Raw genomic sequence first — 18,885 nt, forward strand, 5'->3', positions numbered from 1 at the left:
TGTGGACTCGAAACTACCACACCAATGCAACTACCAGCAATTTGGAAATAGGTCTTGATCAAGGACACATGACAAAACTAGTGGAAATGTGCATCGGCCATGGGTGGGGGGAGTGCGGGGGGTGAAGGGGAAAGTAGGAGCATGAATCATGTAACCATGTTAAAAATGAATATTAATAAATGTTTTTAAAAAACTGTACAAAAACAGAGTAGCAAGAGATGAGAAAACTCTGGTAAACAAAGGAGAATCATACAAGAAGCAATGTAGTTTGAGAGCATTGAGGAATCAGCCCTCAGTGTAGTTTAGAAAAAAAAACAACTATAGGTGCTCCCACTATCAAATAAGTGATCAAGAAAGTATCAGATACATAGGGAGACCACAGCTTTACTTCAGATGCACAATCAACTGAATAGTATAGAGACCCAAAGATCTGTGCTTAAATCCTGTCTCTGGCACATATTGGTTATGTGATCAAGTCATTTAACCTTTCAGCGTCCTTAGAAACTCTAAGACTATAAAATGCAAAGAAGATACTAACTTTCTAGAGGAAGTGTCATCATCTGGAAGTTCCTAATTTTAATGAAATCACAAGTCTAGTCTCTATTCCTATCTTGTATTATTAATATTAATCAAGACATAAAATAGGGTACATGTTCACCAGGGGTGTTTGCTATTCTCATGGAAGTTGATCAAGTGATAATAGGATCATAGAGCTAGAATATCCTTTTATACAACCTCCTAATTTTAACAGAGGAGGAATCTGAAATCCAAAAAGGTTGTATGTCACAAAGGTAGTAAGTAACAGAGATGAGATTTGAACCCTAAATTAGGGAACTTGCTATAGCAGTTGAAATGAGAGTTTGGAACAAGAGTTTTCAAATGAGAAGACTCGGCTTCTTTCACACATTCCAATTCCTATATTTGGTAGCAAATGCCTATGTATTTGTAGATCTCTCTATTATTTCTGTTCTCAGATCTATGCTTTGAGATATTCTTAGTGCAGTAATTGGTTAAGGGGAGAGCAAATATGTGACTGGAATGTTTCTTAATTTATTTGAGGTTGATTAACAAAGGGAATATGTAATATTGTATTCATGATCCTAGGTGCCAAGGCGGACACTTATTTATGAAAATATAATTGGGAAAATGGTGGGGAGAATTTCTTGGTGGGTTTCAGGAAAGAATAAAGAAAATAATAAACAATTAAATTTACACAGGTATATGATATAGTGGTCAATCCTAAATTGTGTGGCCAGCATCGGGAGGATTCCTTTGAGTCGTTTTCTCAGGGTAGAGATCAAAGGCTATATTAACTTTTCTCCTTGAGAGTCTACCTACTATATGAATGTGAATTCAGATTCTATAGGAGAAGGGGGGAAACTGAGTCATCAGAGATCCTAAACAAGTACAGAAAAGGTATACTAATGAATATAAATATATGTATCCATATACATATAGTGGCCCAAAAATCTAAAGGCAGTTTTAATAATTTCAGAAGTATGAAGGCTAAATACTTTAAGAAAATCATTTAAACATCGAATTACTCAAATTTTTTTATTTGTGAATTTCGAACAAAAATTTTAATTTTAACAAGATAGGGCACCTTGTCATTATATATTGCATGTACAACAGTTTCTGGATGACTCTTTTTCAGACTGGTGGATCAGCAGAGGAAGCCTTCTTGCTTGGCCACCTTGGTCACTTGATTTATCTCCATTAGACTTTTTCTTGTGGGTTCACATCCAAACTGTCACATCATATTAAATTTTATTCTTTGGATGAGCTTAAGGTTAGGATTTCACATGCAATCTTTTCAGTCACTGAGCAGCATCTGGGCCACTATCACCTCTATTATTTAACATTGGACTAGAAACACTAGCAGTAGCAATTAGAGAAGAAAAATAAATTGAAGGTATTAAAATAGGCAGTGAGGAGACTAAGCTATCACTCTTTGCAGATGATATGATGGTCTACTTAAAAAAATCCTAGAGAATCAACTAAAAAGCTAGTAGAAATAATCAACAACTTTAGCAAAGTTGCAGGATACAAAACAAATGCACATAAATCACCAGCATTTCTATATATTTCCGACACATCACAGCAGCAAAAGGTAGAAAGAGAAATACCATTTAAAATCACCCTAGACAATATAAAATACTTAGGAATCTATCTACCAAAACAAACACAGGAATTATACGAAAACAACTACAAAACACTTTCCAAACAATTAAAACTAGATCTAAACAATCAGAAAAACATTGATTGCACATGGGTAGGACGAGCTAACATAATAAAAATGAACATTCTACCCAAATTAATTTACCTATTTAGCGCCATACCTATCAAACTACCAAAAAACTTTTTCACTGAATTAGAAAAAACTATAACAAATTTCATTTGGAATAACAAAAGATCAAGAATATCAAGGGAAATAATGAAAAAAAAATGTGAAGGAAGGTGGCCTAGCAGTACCAGATATTAAACTATACTATAAAGCAGCAGTCATCAAAATGATGTGGTACTGGCTAAGAGACAGAAGGGATCAGTGGAAGACTTGGGGTAAGTGACATCAGCAAAACAGTGTATGATAAACCCAAAGGGCCCAACTTTGGGGACAAAAATCCACTATTTGACAAAAACTTCTGGGAAATTTGGAAAACAACATGGGAGAGATTAGGTTTAGATCAACATCTCACACCCTACACCAAGATAAATTCAGAATGGGTGAATGACTTGAATATAAAGAGGGAAACTATAAAAAAATTTTTTTACAAAGTTTGAAAATTGACTAGAGTAATGGATAGCACTCAAAGGTAGTTCTGAGGAATTTTAATAAGAAACATCATAGTTTTAAGATACAAAAAAATTGACCTTTCCAGTATTACTTTTTATAAGATTATAGCATTTATATTTCTGAAGTTATTAGAGCTTGAGTCTACACTAAAACTTTTGGGATGCCCTATATATCCAATAGCAAGTAATATAAATTCTTTTATATTTCCCTGAGGAAAAATAACAATTGTAATTATAAAGTTCCAAGAAGCAAACATATCCTTTTACATATAAAAAGAGTCATCAACATCATAAACCAAATACTATGAAATAGTGACAGACATAGTTTAATGGGCTTCAAAACAAACCCAAGTGTTCTTATTCTGCAACTATTTTCCTCCTTATGTTTAGTACATTAGAAGTAGTAGAGTCAGCACTCTACTAGTAGGAAATGGAGTTGGCCTTGGATTTAGGAAGCCTTGGATTCAAGTTCTGTCTCAGACACACACTGACTGGGTGACCCTGAGCTTGACTTAACTTCTTAGTTCTCTAAGTCTAGGAAACTCTCAAAGCCAATGATTATAAATTTGTAGAGAGGGTGCTGACCTGCACCACTGTCGAGAATTTTCTCATCTAGAAGTCTGCTATATCAATTAAATTACAGATGTATTCTTTATCCCTCTTTTTTTATAACAGTATATAAAAACAGTAATGGGGTTTTAAAAATAATAAATATACTCATGGGTAATTATTTGCTTATGTGTATTCCATTTTTGTATGTAATGAAATCTCGGTACTGTTCAAGGACAGTGAATACACGGCATTGTTATAATCACTGCTTAGCTTAAATCATCTCCTGACCTTCAGTTATTCTCCCACTCTTAGCCTGATCTGATCCTGCACACGAGCCCATGAGTATTCTTACCCAACATTAAAAAAAGAAAACTCAAGCTGGGACAAATTAATGCAAGGGTCATGAGGTCACATGAATTGCGGAAATGGCACAGTAGGAGAATATGAAACCCAAGACAGTTGAATATTGGCCTCTGGGCATCAAAATGGGTTGTAAGGCACCTTGAAATGTAATCTAGTTCATTTCCTTGACTCTAAGAAAAAAAGTGTATTTAATCTAGTCCAGGCAAATGCAAAGACTTCATATTCTTAATGATCTCCAGGGATAAAGAGTCTATAAATTTCTTCAATAACCTAGTCCTATACTTCATAGTCTTCAAATGTAGTGTTTTCCTTAAATAATACAACCTCAGGCTGCTCTATGATAAGCTTCTTTTTTTACCTGTTCTTCCCTCAGATGAAATGGAAAGCATCTGGTCAACAGCTGGGTAGTGACCTCTATTCTGTTTTTTCAACAATTTTAAGACTGCTGTAAAGTCATTAGCATATTTTGTAAGCTAAATGCCGCATGTGGCAATGACATTTAAACTCTAATGAACAGAGAAGATATAAAACCCTTTAGAATTATTAAGCGAACTTAAGTTACATTGCTTTCAGATATAGACAAATTCATATCAATTATTACAAAATATTACAAAAGGTGGGAAATAATATCAGTTCATGAAATAGTTAAAAACAAACAGTGGATGGGAAAATAAATCTGCAGAAAGCTTAGTATGAAAATGAACTTGGCCAGATCATCCTAAGGGCATGTAGAAATATAAATGGAAGAATAAAGCAAAGAGACATAAATGAAAGAGATATGGATAACAAACAGATGGATCGTGGACGTAAAGAGGATACTCTATATTACCAAGGATGACTTAGATGAAAGTAGTGGTACAAAAGGCATTGTCTAGGAAGTACATGATCAGAAATAAGGTAAGCTTAGCAGGCTGTCAAACTGAATTATGACAGGACTGTACTATTTTATCCAAGGAGGTAAAAAGAACTTTAGGGATCGAATCTCATCATAGTTGACAATGGAACATACATTTAAGCTCTTAACAACTCATTAGCATATATGCTATATGAAGAAATAGAAATGGAACAAAAGAAAACAGAAGGAGTGGTAGGACATAATAAAGTGGATAAAAAGAAATACATCCTTGGGGTGACATGATTTTCAAAGATCTTAGGGTCTGATTTTTAAAACATTTTAAAGAGGGAAAAGCAACAGGAAATGGGAAACTATTAATAGTAATAGTATCCCCCAAAAGGTGATAAGACATCAAGAACTATCAGCCCATTCATGTACCTACAAAAATAATTACTTTGTAGTGGTAGAGAACAGTGTAGCTTTAAAGGTTCTTTCCTAAACAGCTATCTACCATGCTTATGGTATTAAATAAAATTCCTTTCACAGATGAAAAACAAAAATAATTTTTTGGCAGTCCACTGATTAGCAATATCAAGAAAAAACAGAACAGGGAGACATATGCTTGTATGAGAGTCCAAATGCAAGAGGAGTTCCTAAAAGATGGTGAAGTAGATGAAGAATGACTAGTGTCCAAACTATAAAGTACAGATAATAATGAATGTACTGAGTTAGTCCCTCCATACATCTATCTTTGTCAGGCACTTCAGATAAATTCTGAAGGCCCAGAATTGCATAGGAATAAGAAAAGAGTAAGCTATATTGCATTTGGGAAATTATACAGTACCTTTAATAACTTCATGCTATTTCCTGACATAAAACCCATCCTTTAACCACCAGTATTCTAAAGAACTGGAGGAATTCCATGTGAACTGGAATGACCTCCAGGAATGGATGCAGAGTGAAAGGAGCAGAACCAGGAGAACATTGTACACAGAGACAGATACACTGTGGTACAATCGAACATAACGGATTTCTCTACTAGCAGCAATGCAATGACCCAGGACAATTCTGAGGGACTTATGAGGAAGAATGCTATCCACATCCAGAGAAAGAACTGTGGGAGTAGAAATGCATTAGAAAAATATATGATTGACTACACAGTGCAATACGGATGTGATTAGAGTTTTGATGTTAAAGGATCACTCTACTGCAAATATGAATAACATGGAAATATGTTTTGAACAATGATACATGCATAACCCAATGGAACTGCTTGTCAGCTTTGGGAGGACAGAGGAGAGTGTGTGTGGGGGGAGAGATGGGATTATGAATCATGTGAAATTTTTTTAATCAACAAAAAGCCAACTTTATTCAGAGACAGCCCCAAAAAGCCAATAGCACACAGTTTATTGCACACCCTCCCAATCCTCAGTGTCCCTTCTTATCTCATTGCCCCCTGCCTCCATCTTGGACTGGGTTAGCCTGTTTTTAGTGTGTCAAGCTTGGATGAAGGTTAGAAGATAGTGAAAGTTGTTGATATGAAGGAAAGAGCACTATTAAGTGAATTTAATCTATAACTCCTGAAGTCTTGGACAGTAGAAATTAGATTATTCCCAAAGCTTATGGGCATGGAAAAATATTCTAAATAAAAATTTAAAAAATAAAGATAAAAATAAACAGCAGTATTCTCCTAGTTATACTCTATAGCTTGATTATAGTACTGCATTATTACCCATGAAATGCAAAAGGACCTGGAAAACAAAAGTACTACTCTCTGCAAATGACAGGTCTTTGCAGGTTAGAAAGATACTCCTCTGAAAAACATGAGAGGGCACTGACAACAATTGCACAGGATGAGCAATGGGTCACAATATGCAGCGATCAGGAAAATTTGAACACTTGGAGGAACCAGCTCCACTGGAAAGAGTTGGTTTTTGGGGTGGGAGTGGGGCACAGTGAAGACGGCAGAGTAGAAGCCTAAGAGATGGTGGTAGTGGCTGCTGCTGCTACAGGTGCTACACGTTGCCAGCTGAGGAAAGGCAGAACCAACCATTGCCCCTCTGTGGCACGAGTACGAGTGATTGTGAGACTTTAGTCCATTTGTGGAAGAGGCCAGCAGCACCAGTGAGAGCTCCTATGTATGGGGCCTGGACAGCTGTTCCTTGGAGATTGCCAACCAGAGAAAGTCAGGGGACACTCAAATACCAGTTTGATGCATTTTGTGGGGAAACAAGCACTCAGCAAGACATCTATGTTGGCTTTGTCCAACCTATCCTTTGCTACTTGATGAATGGACAGAGCACCAGTGTGCTTGTCTTTGGCCCAACAGGTACAGGGAAGACATACACAATGCTAGGCAGCCCAAAGCAGCCTGGTATCATCCCTCAGGCCCTTCAAAAACTCCTGCAGCTCACCTGGGAGGAGAGTACAGAAGGTAGACCCTGGGCCTTTGCTGTCTCCATGTCCTATTTGGAAATCTGCCAAGAGAAGATGTTGGACCTTCTTTGCCCCTGCTTCAGGGGACCTGGTGATCAAAGAAGGTCATCCTGATCTATGAGGACATCCTGATCCCTGGACTCACCTGTTGCTTCCTTCACTGACTTTGAGCAACAGTTCCTGCCAGCCAGTAGAAAGTGGACTATGGGAGCTACCTGTTTCAATCAATGCTCCTCCCAAAGTCATGCTGTGCTCCTGGTTAAAGTAGAAAAGTGGGAGCGAATTGCCCCATTCATAGTGAGAAGGGAAGCTCTATCTGATTGACTTGGCTGGTTCTTGAGACAATCGACTATGTCAACCTGGGCTTGTGGCTAAAGGAGAGTGGAGACATCAATGCCTCCCTCTTTGTGCTGGGCAAGGTGGTAGATGCACTGAATCAGGGCCTGCCCTGTGTTCCCTACCAGGACAGCAAGCTTACCTGACTGCTCCAGGGCTTCCTAGGAAGTTCAGCCCACAGTGTACTCATTGCTAATATTCCTCCAGAAAGATGCTTCTACCTAGATACTACAGTAACATCACAACTTTGGCTCCAGGTCCCAGTGAAGCCAGGCCAAAAAGAATTGATCGATCCTCCAAAGCAAAGAGGGCCAGAAGCCAGAAAGAAATGGAGGACAGAACAAGCAGCCCAGAACTTCCACTTGGCTGTTCCAAACTCAGCCCTCTGAGGCAGTTGAATACCCTAGAACCAGCTATGCAAGAGTGTCTGCTAAAAACCTAGATCAAATTCTAGACCCCCAGAGGAACCACAGGACTTCAATCCTAAGCATACCACAAAGAGAATGGACAGCTCCAGAAAAGACTTTGAAAGAGAAGGACTTAGGGATTCAGAAGCTGAAGAAAAAGTATAAAGAGTTAGAAGCCAACAGACAGAGTCAGAGGCCCAAGGAATTGGAGGAAAAGGAGACAGGCTCCCTGGCTCCACCTTGCCCCCTTCCCCCACAAACAATCTCCATGTCCAAACCTCTGAATAGGGTTGTACCCTTTTGGCTAATTCAGGAGCAGACAACGTCCCAAAGCAAGGTCCATGTCCTGCAGAAAGAAAATCATAAGATGTAGCAGCCCAAGGCGATCTGCAGGCAGCAGAAAGAACAGCCTGATGAGTTCTGCACCATATTGGAGGTGCTGCAGGTGCCCCCAGACCTCCTGACCAAGAGCAGCAGGAAGATCCTGGCCTTTTCAACAACAGCTCTGCCAAGGAGCTTTGGAGGCTGCAGAGTATTGGAGAGAAGAAAGCCCAGCTCATTGTGGGGTGGTGGGATTTGCATGGCCCTTTTGTGGAGGTGAAGGATCTGGGGCTGGTGGAAGGCATCTCTGAGAAGCAAGTGGCCACCTTTGTGAAGGCCAACATCCTGAGAGTCACCAAAGAACAAACGAGGGAATCCCAGAGTAGAGAAGAAAGAAAACTAAGATGCGGACAGGGAAACTTTTGCTCTAGGTCCTCCTCTGTCATTAAGTAGTTGTATGACCTTAAAGTTACTTAAGTTCTAAAAGCCTCTATATTGTCACAGTTAATAAATAAACATGTTGGGTTTGGATGACCTTGAAGATTCCCTTCAATTCTAAAAAAATAGAATTTTAAACAATACCTGAAGTGGACTTGAAATGTCAAAAACATGCTCTATTTTGGTTCTATTAAGATTACATTTATGGATAGATAACATACAGGGAATTTAAGATTATGATAGCAGAGTGAAAGTCTATAGAGGAGCCCATTTCTTCCATATCTACAGAGGATACATTCCAAGACCTGTCACAGATGGCTGAAACCATGGATATGAGCAAATAACTGCTGACCTAATATATATGTGTTCTTTCACTCCACTCCTGCCCCTTCCTGTTCACTCAGAGCTCCATGGCCTCCCACCCACCTTCACAAAAACTTCCAAAGAAAAGTAAAAGTAGAAGCAGAAAAGACTGATATAATTGTGCCTGCCAGTGCATCATGGGTGGACTTCCAGTACTTTGGGTTAACTGTAGATAACTGAAACTGTCGAAATGGGAACTTCAAAAAAGGGTTCCCTGCTGTACATTCTAGCAATTTCTCCCCCCAAAGGCATCAAAATGAATCGTGATTAAGAAGTCCAAAAAAAAAGCACCATTCAGCTTCTGAATCCCTAAGTCCTTCTCTTTCAAAGTCTTTTCTGGAGCTGTCCATTCATCCAGCCTAGGACTGTGAAAAAGATAGCCAGGAGCCAGAAGTCTGGTATTGGGGTCCCCACAAGGAAAGGTAGCAGGAACTGAGGTCAAAATGCTGGAAGTTTATTACAGTATCTGTACTGAAAAGGATCTAGTTGGGGGTAAGGATGGAAAACCACAGTAATGCCAAGACTACGGATATTTCACTCCAGTGCTCTAACTGGGGACACTGTTGTCTGCCAATGCTCTAAGTGAAGAGATATCAGAGGAGATAAAAGGGAGAAACGAATCCAAGCAAAATAGAATAGACAAAACAGAGTTTGAAGACTTTATAAGACACATGAGAAAAATAGATCACAAAGTCAAAATATTACAAATAGAAGAAAGTGAAAAGTGCCTACAATTATAAACAAATGAGTTTAAAAAGTGATCAAAAGGAGATAATTTGAAAATCATCAATTTCTGAATATCATGATGCATAAAAAACCAGGATATGAGAGTATAAGAAATTATAAGTAAAAACCGCTCAGCTTTTCCAAAATAAGTGGGCAAAATAAAGACCAAAAAATCTACCCAGAAAGATCTGCCAGTTACTTGATTAAAAAAAAGAAAAGAAAAGAAAATCACAGAGACATTCTGGTCACATTTTAGAAGTTATACTTCAACCAAAAAATACTACACTAAATGACATGGAATTTAAACTTTCAATGAATAAATTAAATAGCCTCGGCCACTGACAAATGGTACAAAAATATAAAAAATAAAGAGATTAAGGACTCAAACTGAATGTTAGAAAAATTAGGTGATTACTGTGGATAATAGGAAGGAATATTCATATCTTTAACTGTGTATAGTACTTTTGCAAAAATTGAACATGTAGGGCACAATAACCTTATAAAAATGTAGAAAAAGAAAGATTAAACATACTCCTACTAATAACTCCAAAATGATAATCAATAAAGGGAATGTGACCCTCAAGAACTGGGAAATGATGCAAAGAAATAATAGAAAAATTTATCCAAAAAAGTATAGCAATGAAACATACCAAAAATTTTATGATGTGGGTAAAAGAGTCCATGGGGAAAATTTATGTCACTAAACCCTGTAATCAATAAAAGAGAGAAAGAAAAACTCAATTAATTAGGTATACAACAAAAGAAATTTGAAAAGTAACAAATAAAAAATCTTTAAGCATAAAAATAGATTCTCAATAATAAGAATTAAATGAACAAAAGCAAAAAATCGAATTGATAAAACTAAGAGCTATTTTATAAAACATTGAAGAGATAAACCATTAGTTAACATTATTTTGAAAGTGGCCAAATTTCCAAAGTCAAAAGCCATAAAAGGAGAATGCACAACAAAGAGAAAGGAAATTAGTAGAATTATTTGTCCAAATACACATAGAAAATTGATAAAAAATGAAATTAATGAATATTCATAATATGCAAACTTTCCAGATTAGTAGGAAATTAAATAGAGAATGTATATGACCCAATTTTAGGAAAAGAAATTTATCAGTACATAAATGAGATCCCAAGGAGGGTATATGGGAAACCCAGGATTCTGTAATTTAAAAAATGGATTCTCTCAAACATTCAAGGGTAATTAACACTATTATTACATCAATTATCTACAAAAATAATAAGTATTAAACATCAAGTATATGCTAGGTACTTTTCAAAGTGGTAGGAATACTAAAGAAAGAAACTATTTGTACTTAAAAAGGCATTTACATTCTAATGGGAGATGCAATACATACATGTAAAATTATCCTTAACATAAAAAGTGAATAAATACAAATACATATAAAATAGCTACATGTAAGGTAGTATGGGAGAGGGGACACTAGCTTTTGGGGGAATCAGCAAATTCGCCATGCAAAAGATGGTGGTTGAGTCTCATATTAAAGGAGAAAGGGACTCTGTGACATAGAGAAAAGAGATATCCCACCAAACTCCTTCTACAAAATAAATATAGTAATGAGACAAAAATCAGGAGACAAAGAAGAGAAGGAAAACTACAGACCACTATCTCCACTGAATATTGATGCTATAATATTGAAAAAAAATATTAACAAAGAAGCTAGAGTAATATGTTTAAAGATTATATATTCTTCTTGAGTTGAGTTTGTACAAGAAATGAAAGATTGGTACATAAACTTTATAGACCATTTTGGTAACAAAAATAATAAAGATCAAATTATATCAGTATATCCAGAAAAATGTTTTGACAGAATCTTAAAAAATGTTAAAAGCATTAAAAGAACATAGAAATAAACTGAATCATTCCTTAATATGACAAACAATATCAATCTAAAACCCAAAGCCAGAATTATATATAACAAAGAAGTAGTAGATCTTTTTCTTTCTTTTTTAAAAAATTTATTTAGAATATTTTTCCATGGTTACATGATTCATGATTTTCCCCACTCCTCTTCCCTCCTCCCTCCAGAGATGACAAGCAATTCCACTGTGTTATACATGTATCATTGTTCAAAACCTATTTCAATATTATTAATATTTGCAGTAGAGTGATCTTTTAACATCAAAACCCCAATCACATTCCTATTGAAAAATCATGCTTTTCTTCTTCGTTTTTGTTCCCACAGTTCTTCCTCTGGATGTGGATACCGTTCTTTCTCATGAGTTCCTCTGGATTGTCCTAGATCATTGCATTGCTGCTAGTAGAAAAGTCTGTTATATTCGATTGTGCCACAGTGTATCAGTCTCTGTGAACAATGTTCACCTGGTTCCACTCCTTTTGCTTTGCATCAATTCCTAGAAGTTTTTCCAGTTCACATGGAATTCCTCCAGTTCATTATTCTTTTCAGCACAATAATATTCCATCACCATCAGATACTACAGTTTATTCAGTCACTCCCCAATTGATGGACACGCCCCCTCATTTTCCAATTTTTTGCCACCACAAAGAGCACAGCTATAAATATTTTTGTACAAGTCTTCTTCCTTATTTTCTCTTTGGGGTACAAACCCAGCAGTGGATCAAAGGGAAGACATTATTTTAAAGCCTTTTATGCATAGTTCCAAATTGCCCTCTAGAATGGTTGGACCAATTCACAACTCCACCAGCAGTGTCTTAGTGTCCCAAATTTGCCACATATCCTCCAACGTTTATCACTTTCCTTTGCTGCCATATTAGCCAGTCTGCTAGGTGTAAGGTGGTACCTCAGAGTTGTTTTAATTTGCATTTCTCTAATCAGATGGGATTTAGAACACTTTTTCATGTGCTTATTGATAGTTTTGATTTCATCTTGTGAAAACTGCCTATTCATGTCCCTTGACCATTTGTCGATTGGGGAATGGCTTGATTTTTTTGTAAATTTAACTTACTTCCTTATATATTTGTGAAATTAAGCTTTTGTCATAGAGTCTTGTTATAAAAATGTTTTCCCAGTTTGTTGCTTTCCTTCTAATTTTGGTTGCATCGGGTTTGTTTGTACAAAACCTTTTTAATTTGATATAATGAAAGTCATTCATTTTACATTTTGCAATGTTCTCTACCTATTGCTTGGTCTCAAATTCCTTCTTTTCCCACAGATTTGACAGGTATACTATTCTATGTTCACCTAAGTTATTTTTTATTTCACTGATTATATTTAAGTCATTTACCCATTTTGAATTTATCTTGCTATAGGGTATAACATGTTGATCTAAACCTAATTTTCCCATACTATTTTTCAATTTTCCCAGCAGTTTTTGTCAAATAGTGAGTTCTTTTCCAAAAAGCTGGGATCTTTGGGTTTATCAAATACTAGCTTGCTGAGGTCATTTACCCCTGGTCTATTCCATTGATCCACCCTTCTGTCTCTTAGCCTGCACCAGATTGTTTTGAAGACCACTGCTTTATAGTACAGGTTAAGATCTGGTACTGCTAGGCCACCTTCCTTCACATTTTTTTCATGAGTTCCCTTGATATTCTTGATCTCTTATTCTTCCAGATGAACTTTGTTATAATTTTTTTCTAATTCTATAAAAAAGCATTTTTGTAGTTTGATAGGTATGGCACTGAATGAGTAGGTTAATTTGGATAAGATTGTCAGTTTTATTATGTTACTTCATTCTACCCATGAGCAATTAATGTTTTTCCAATTGTTTAGATCTAGTTTTAATTGTGTGAAAAACGTTTTGTAGTTGTGATCATATAATTCCTGTGTTTGTCTTAGCAGATAGATTTCTTTTTTTTTTTTACTTTTTGTTTTTTAACCCTTGTACTTCGGTGTATTGTCTCATAGGTGGAAGATTGGTAAGGGTGGGCAATGGGGGTCAAGTGACTTGCCCAGGGTCACACAGCTGGGAAGTGGCTGAGGCTGGGTTTGAACCTAGGACCTCCTGTCTCTAGGCCTGACTCTCACTCCACTGAGCTCCCCAGTTGCCTCCTTTCTTTTTTTTTAAGCCCTTACCTTCCATCTTGGAATCAGTACTGTGTATTGGTTCCAAGGCAGAAGAGTGGTAAGGGCTAGGCAATGGGAGTTAAGTGACTTGCCCAGGGTCACACAGCTAGGAAGTGTGTGAGGCCAGATTTGAACCTGGGACCTCTCATCTCTAGGTCTGGCTCTCAATCCACTGAGCTACACAGCTGCCCCCAGCAGAGAGATTTCTAAATATTTTCTAAATATGGTTTTCCTAATATTAAACCATCATTGCATTCCTTGTATAAATCTCACATGGTTTTAGTGAATAATCCTTGTGATAATTTGCTGTGGTCTTTTTGCTAGTATTTTATTTAAGATTTTTGTGTCTATGTTCATTAAGGGAATTGGTCTGTAGTTTTCATTCTCTGTTTTTGGTCTGCCTGGCTTTGTACCATATTTGTGTCATAAAAGGAATTTGGTAAAACTCCTTCTTTGCTTATTTTTTCAAATAGTTTGTGTAGTATTTGGATTTGTTGTTCTTTAAATGTTTGATAAAATTCACTTGTGAATGCATCTGGCCCTGGGAGTTTTTTTCTTAGGGAGTTCCTTGATGGCTTACTCAATTTCTTTTTCTGAGATGATATGATTTAAGTATTCTATTTCCTCTTTTGTTAATCTAGGCAATTTGCAGTTTTGTAAATATTCACCCATTTCACCTAGATTAGTAGAGAGTCTTTCTGACAACACTAGGGGTAAAGTGAGCATGTCCATTGTCATCGCTTTTATTTGATATAATTATAATAGCAATAAGACAACAAGAAGAAGAAACAAAGGAAAAAAAGGGAAAACAGAAAAAAATGACCACTTTCTGTGAATGATGTTATGGTCTTCTTAGAGATTCTTCTAATGGTGGGGAGTAGAGTTTTTCATATATGAAAAGAGGGACTGAAGCATCATTTGAGGTATGATCTGAGAGGCACACGGGAAGCCCTGGAAAATTTAAACCCCATTGAGAAGAGAAGGGTTGAGTGCATGTAAAATTATAGCAGGGCTAGTGGACAGACAAGTGCATGTGAAGGGTGACTGATGTATATGGACAGAATTTTTTCAGTTTTTCTGATTATTTATACTAGTGACACCTAGTAAATTTATCTCCTGTCTACTTCCTTCCCCTCATCTTTTCCTGGCAAATTAATATCACTTACCCTCAGAAAATTATTACCTCCTTTAAACTTTTTTTTGCTGTACATATTTTATAATGGTTTTTGTCTTCAGATAAAGATTAATTAATTTTTATTGCATTCTGAGTCGTTGTTTGCTATAAATAAGCATACCACGAAAATGGGGAAGGACAAAAAGGAACTCATGGATCAATGGCCTGAGACTTAACCATCACCCCTCCTCTCCCCATCTCCCTTCCTCTCTCTTCCCAAAGAGGTGCTATAAAGTAATATTAATTGAATTATTTGGTTAACATAACCAAATAAAAAAGAAGGCAATGAAGGGCCAAACTAATAACCCAAGATTCAGAAGCAAACAACCACAGGACATATTCTTTGAAAAACTCAAAGACGCCAAATGCTTGGTCAAGGGCATTTTATTTCACAAAACTTTGAGAAAAATGACAGGAAACCATGGAAGTAGAATACAGGTTTAGATGAATGTCTCCTGCAATATTTTACATACATTTCAAATAAATATATTATCAAGATATAAAAGGGAACATCATAAACAAATGAGAGAAATAGGGAAGAAGAAATCTTCTATAACAATGGATAGAGAAAGAATTCTTGATCAAACAAAAGATAGAAAGCGTCAAAGGAGACCAAAACTGGTCATTTTCATTACATAAAAGAAAAATTTTGCACTAAAATCTAAGGTGACTAAAGTGAGAAGGGAAATGGTTAACTGAGGGAAATTTAATCACGTTTCTTTGATCGAGATCCAATATCCAAGATATATAAGGAATGGATTCAAATACACAACAAAAATCATTATGCAATAGCCAGAGGGTGAAAGATTACGAACAGGTTGTTCTCAAAAGAAGTTGTAAGCTATTGATATATGAAAAATGCTCTGAGGTTTTTTTTTCTCTTTTTTTTTAAACCCTTACCTTCCTTCTTAGAGTCAGTACTGTGTATTGGTAGGCAATGGGGGTCAAGTGACTTGTCCAGGGTCACACAGCTGGGAAGTGTCTGAGGCCGGATTTGAACCCAGGACCTCCCATCTCTAGGCCTGGCTCTCAATCCACTGAGCTACCCAGCTGCCCCAGTGTTGAATTTTTAACTAGAGAAATACAAATTCAAACAATCCTGAGGTTCCTTAACATGGCCATCTGATTGTCAATAACCAAAAAAAAGCTGATGACAATTGTTGAAAGCTATGTTAGAAGACATTCATGCTGGTTCACCAGAGGCACAGCTGCAAATTAGTTTAATCGTTTTGGAAAGAAATTTGCAACTCTAACCCGCAAAGCACCAACCTGTACCTACCCTGTGCCACAGAGATACTACCACTACTATGCCTGCTAAGTACTAGCTGTTCAAATAGAACCTTACGGTTCGCAAAACATTTTACGAATATTTGCTCATTTTATCCTCACAATTACTTTTGGAGGAAGTTGCTACTGTTTTCCCTATTTTACTAGGCAGAAAGAAGTTAAGTGTCTTGCTCAGAATCACACAGCTAGTAAATTTCTGAGTAGGAACCTCCAGTACCAGCACTCTATCCACTGTGCCACGCAGGTGCCCCATGAATACCTATTATGTTATAATAGGGGAAGCAGGAGGAGAACATCTTGTCCTATTTAGGAATAAAAGTAAAAGAAAGCAATAAGCAATTAAAACTATGCAAGTAAGGTAGTAACCCATTCTAAATTACCTGGCCATTGGAGGCAGCAGCTGGGTGGCTCAGTGTATTGAGAGTCAGGCCTAGAGACGGGAGGTCCTAGATTCAAATCCGGCCTCAGACACTTCCCAGCTGTGTGACCCTGGGCAAGTCACTTCACCTCCATTGCCTAGCCCTTGCCACTCTTCTTCCTTGAAGCCAATACACAGTATTGATTCCAAGATGGAAGGTGAGGGTTAAGGAGGAAAAAAAAGGAAAAAGAAAACTGTTAGTAGGGGGCAGCTGGGAAGCTCAGTGGATTAAGAGTCAGGCCCAGAGACGGGAGGTCCTGGGTTCAAATCTGGCCTCAGACACTTCCCAGCTGTGTGACCCTGGGCAAGTCACTTGACCCCCATTGCCCACCCTTACCACTCTTCCACCTATGAGACAATACAGCGAAGTACAAGGGTTTAAAAAAAAAAGATAAATATATACAAATTGTTTTGCCGTAAATATCTAGTAAAAAGGAAAAGTTCTGAATACTTCTCTGGTACAAAGGGAGGGCCAAAAACTTTTACATGCATTTTCCAGATCACAGGGGCACTGTTCCTCTAACCCACAAATGTGGAAGGGATTTATGCAAATGCAGTAATATGTAGTTAGGTTCATGACATGACCACTCCCTCTATTTTTATATATTCTTTATGAGAAGTAATATTTTCCCACCTTCTTCCTCATTTCTTCCCTGGTATATTCCTTGTTTTCTCCCTTTTCTTTTCCTTCTTAAAATCAACAAGATGTTACAAAACCACCACCATATCCTTTTTTGTAGTTTGCCTTTGTCACTAATTCCTTTGAAGACAATGGAATTCTGAAGATGAATTTGTCCCTTCTTCCCCTAAGAGTATGTAAGTGCTTCATTATCTTATCTTTAGCCCTCTCTAGTTGCTCAGATAGATTTTATTTTCTAGGTCTCTCTTGTCTCCTGTGTTTCTGTTTCAAAGCCTATTACCAGATCTGGTATTTTCATCAACTTGGAGCACTGATTTACCCTGTTTGTCCCTCCCCCTCAGTCCATCCTCTCCCTCATTTTGACTGAAAGGGAAATAGCATAAAAATAAATGATCCTGATTGACTTCTATCACCCCTATTGATTCTAAAGAAGTAAATATTACAGTTGTCTCTCTATTCATATTATCTGTGTATATAGAAGAACGTATTCTCTCCTTGAGGGAAGGAGGCATTTTGTTTTTGTCTTTGTGTCATTTCTCTATGATGGTACCTAAAACATAGAAAATACTAATGTAGTACATTCATTGATATCTTGTACCGCTCCCAAAAAGCATCACAAAATTAATTTTTGCCTAAAAATCAAAAGCAACTGAGAATCAAGACTCATGTTTTGCAGAAACATATTTGGTCTGGGAAACTGGAATAATAATTACATTTTTCCCTGGGGAAAACAAAACTTTCAATTATTCACTTGAAGCATTGCCTCTTGGGAGTTATCACATCTAGCTAACCCAGTAAGTGGATAAGATATCTCTCAATCAGTCCAATGAACTGCTCTTATTTCAATAGAGATTATTAGAAAACAGTAATCCAAGCAATGAAATTATATAAAAATTGAACTGCATCATCTTATCTTTGTTACCCCCCCCAAAAAGTAAAAAATGATCAACAGCTCATTTGAAAATGTGCTTTTGAAAACCAGTGGAAATACGCATCAGCCATGGGAGGAGGGGGAGCTCGGGGGTGAAGGGGAAAGTAAGAGCATGAATTATGTAACCATGATAACTTTTCTAAAAAATAAATATTAATAAATGTTTAAAAAAAAGAAAACGTGCTTTTGAAATTAAAAAGTGCATGGTGGGTAGTGAGAAGAGTACTCTAATAAAATGGAGGGACATGGGGAGCTCACACATTCATAACTAACAAGATTTTCTCCTTGAAAAAAAATGAGGCACAACAAAAATGACTACAAAAAGTCATTTATCCTACTCCTTGCATCAGTGTATATATACGTATATATATATATGTACACAGATATATTCAAATCTGTATATATGTGTATATATATACATACATATAGTCAAATCTGTATATATAGTCAAAGCATATATATATATATATATATATATATATATATTCAAAAGTATACTGCTTCTTACAGAAAAGAGTATACACTTTCCTGATTGGTAGGCTTTGGTTCCCCCTCCCCAAAGTTAATCATGTTTTTTTAGATAGAGTGACAGTCAGATTAAAGCATTGATTAAATGCTTCTTATAGGCCAGGTATATAATCTATAAATATATATATGAACCCTCTATAGGCTTGCAGTTTATTTAACATGGTAGCATTGTAGAGAGAGGGTTTGATTGGAAGTTTTGAATCCCATCTGTAAAGATGAAAATTAATATTCAATAACTAAATTATATTTTTAAAGTTTTATTAATAATAAAATAACAAAAAACTAGAGTGAAAAAGGTGCTAAACTAACTTCAGCCAC

At 36.6% G+C, this 18,885-nt stretch overlaps 1 pseudogene; it reads left to right on the forward strand.

Annotated features, from left to right (window-relative positions):
• The first annotated feature begins 6,527 nt into the window (after positions 1–6,527).
• On the forward strand, positions 6,528–8,496 carry LOC123253663 (annotated as a pseudogene).
• Positions 8,497–18,885: the final 10,389 nt, after the last annotated feature.

This window comes from Gracilinanus agilis, chromosome X (assembly GCF_016433145.1).
Source record: "Gracilinanus agilis isolate LMUSP501 chromosome X, AgileGrace, whole genome shotgun sequence".
NCBI lineage: Eukaryota > Metazoa > Chordata > Mammalia > Didelphimorphia > Didelphidae > Gracilinanus > Gracilinanus agilis.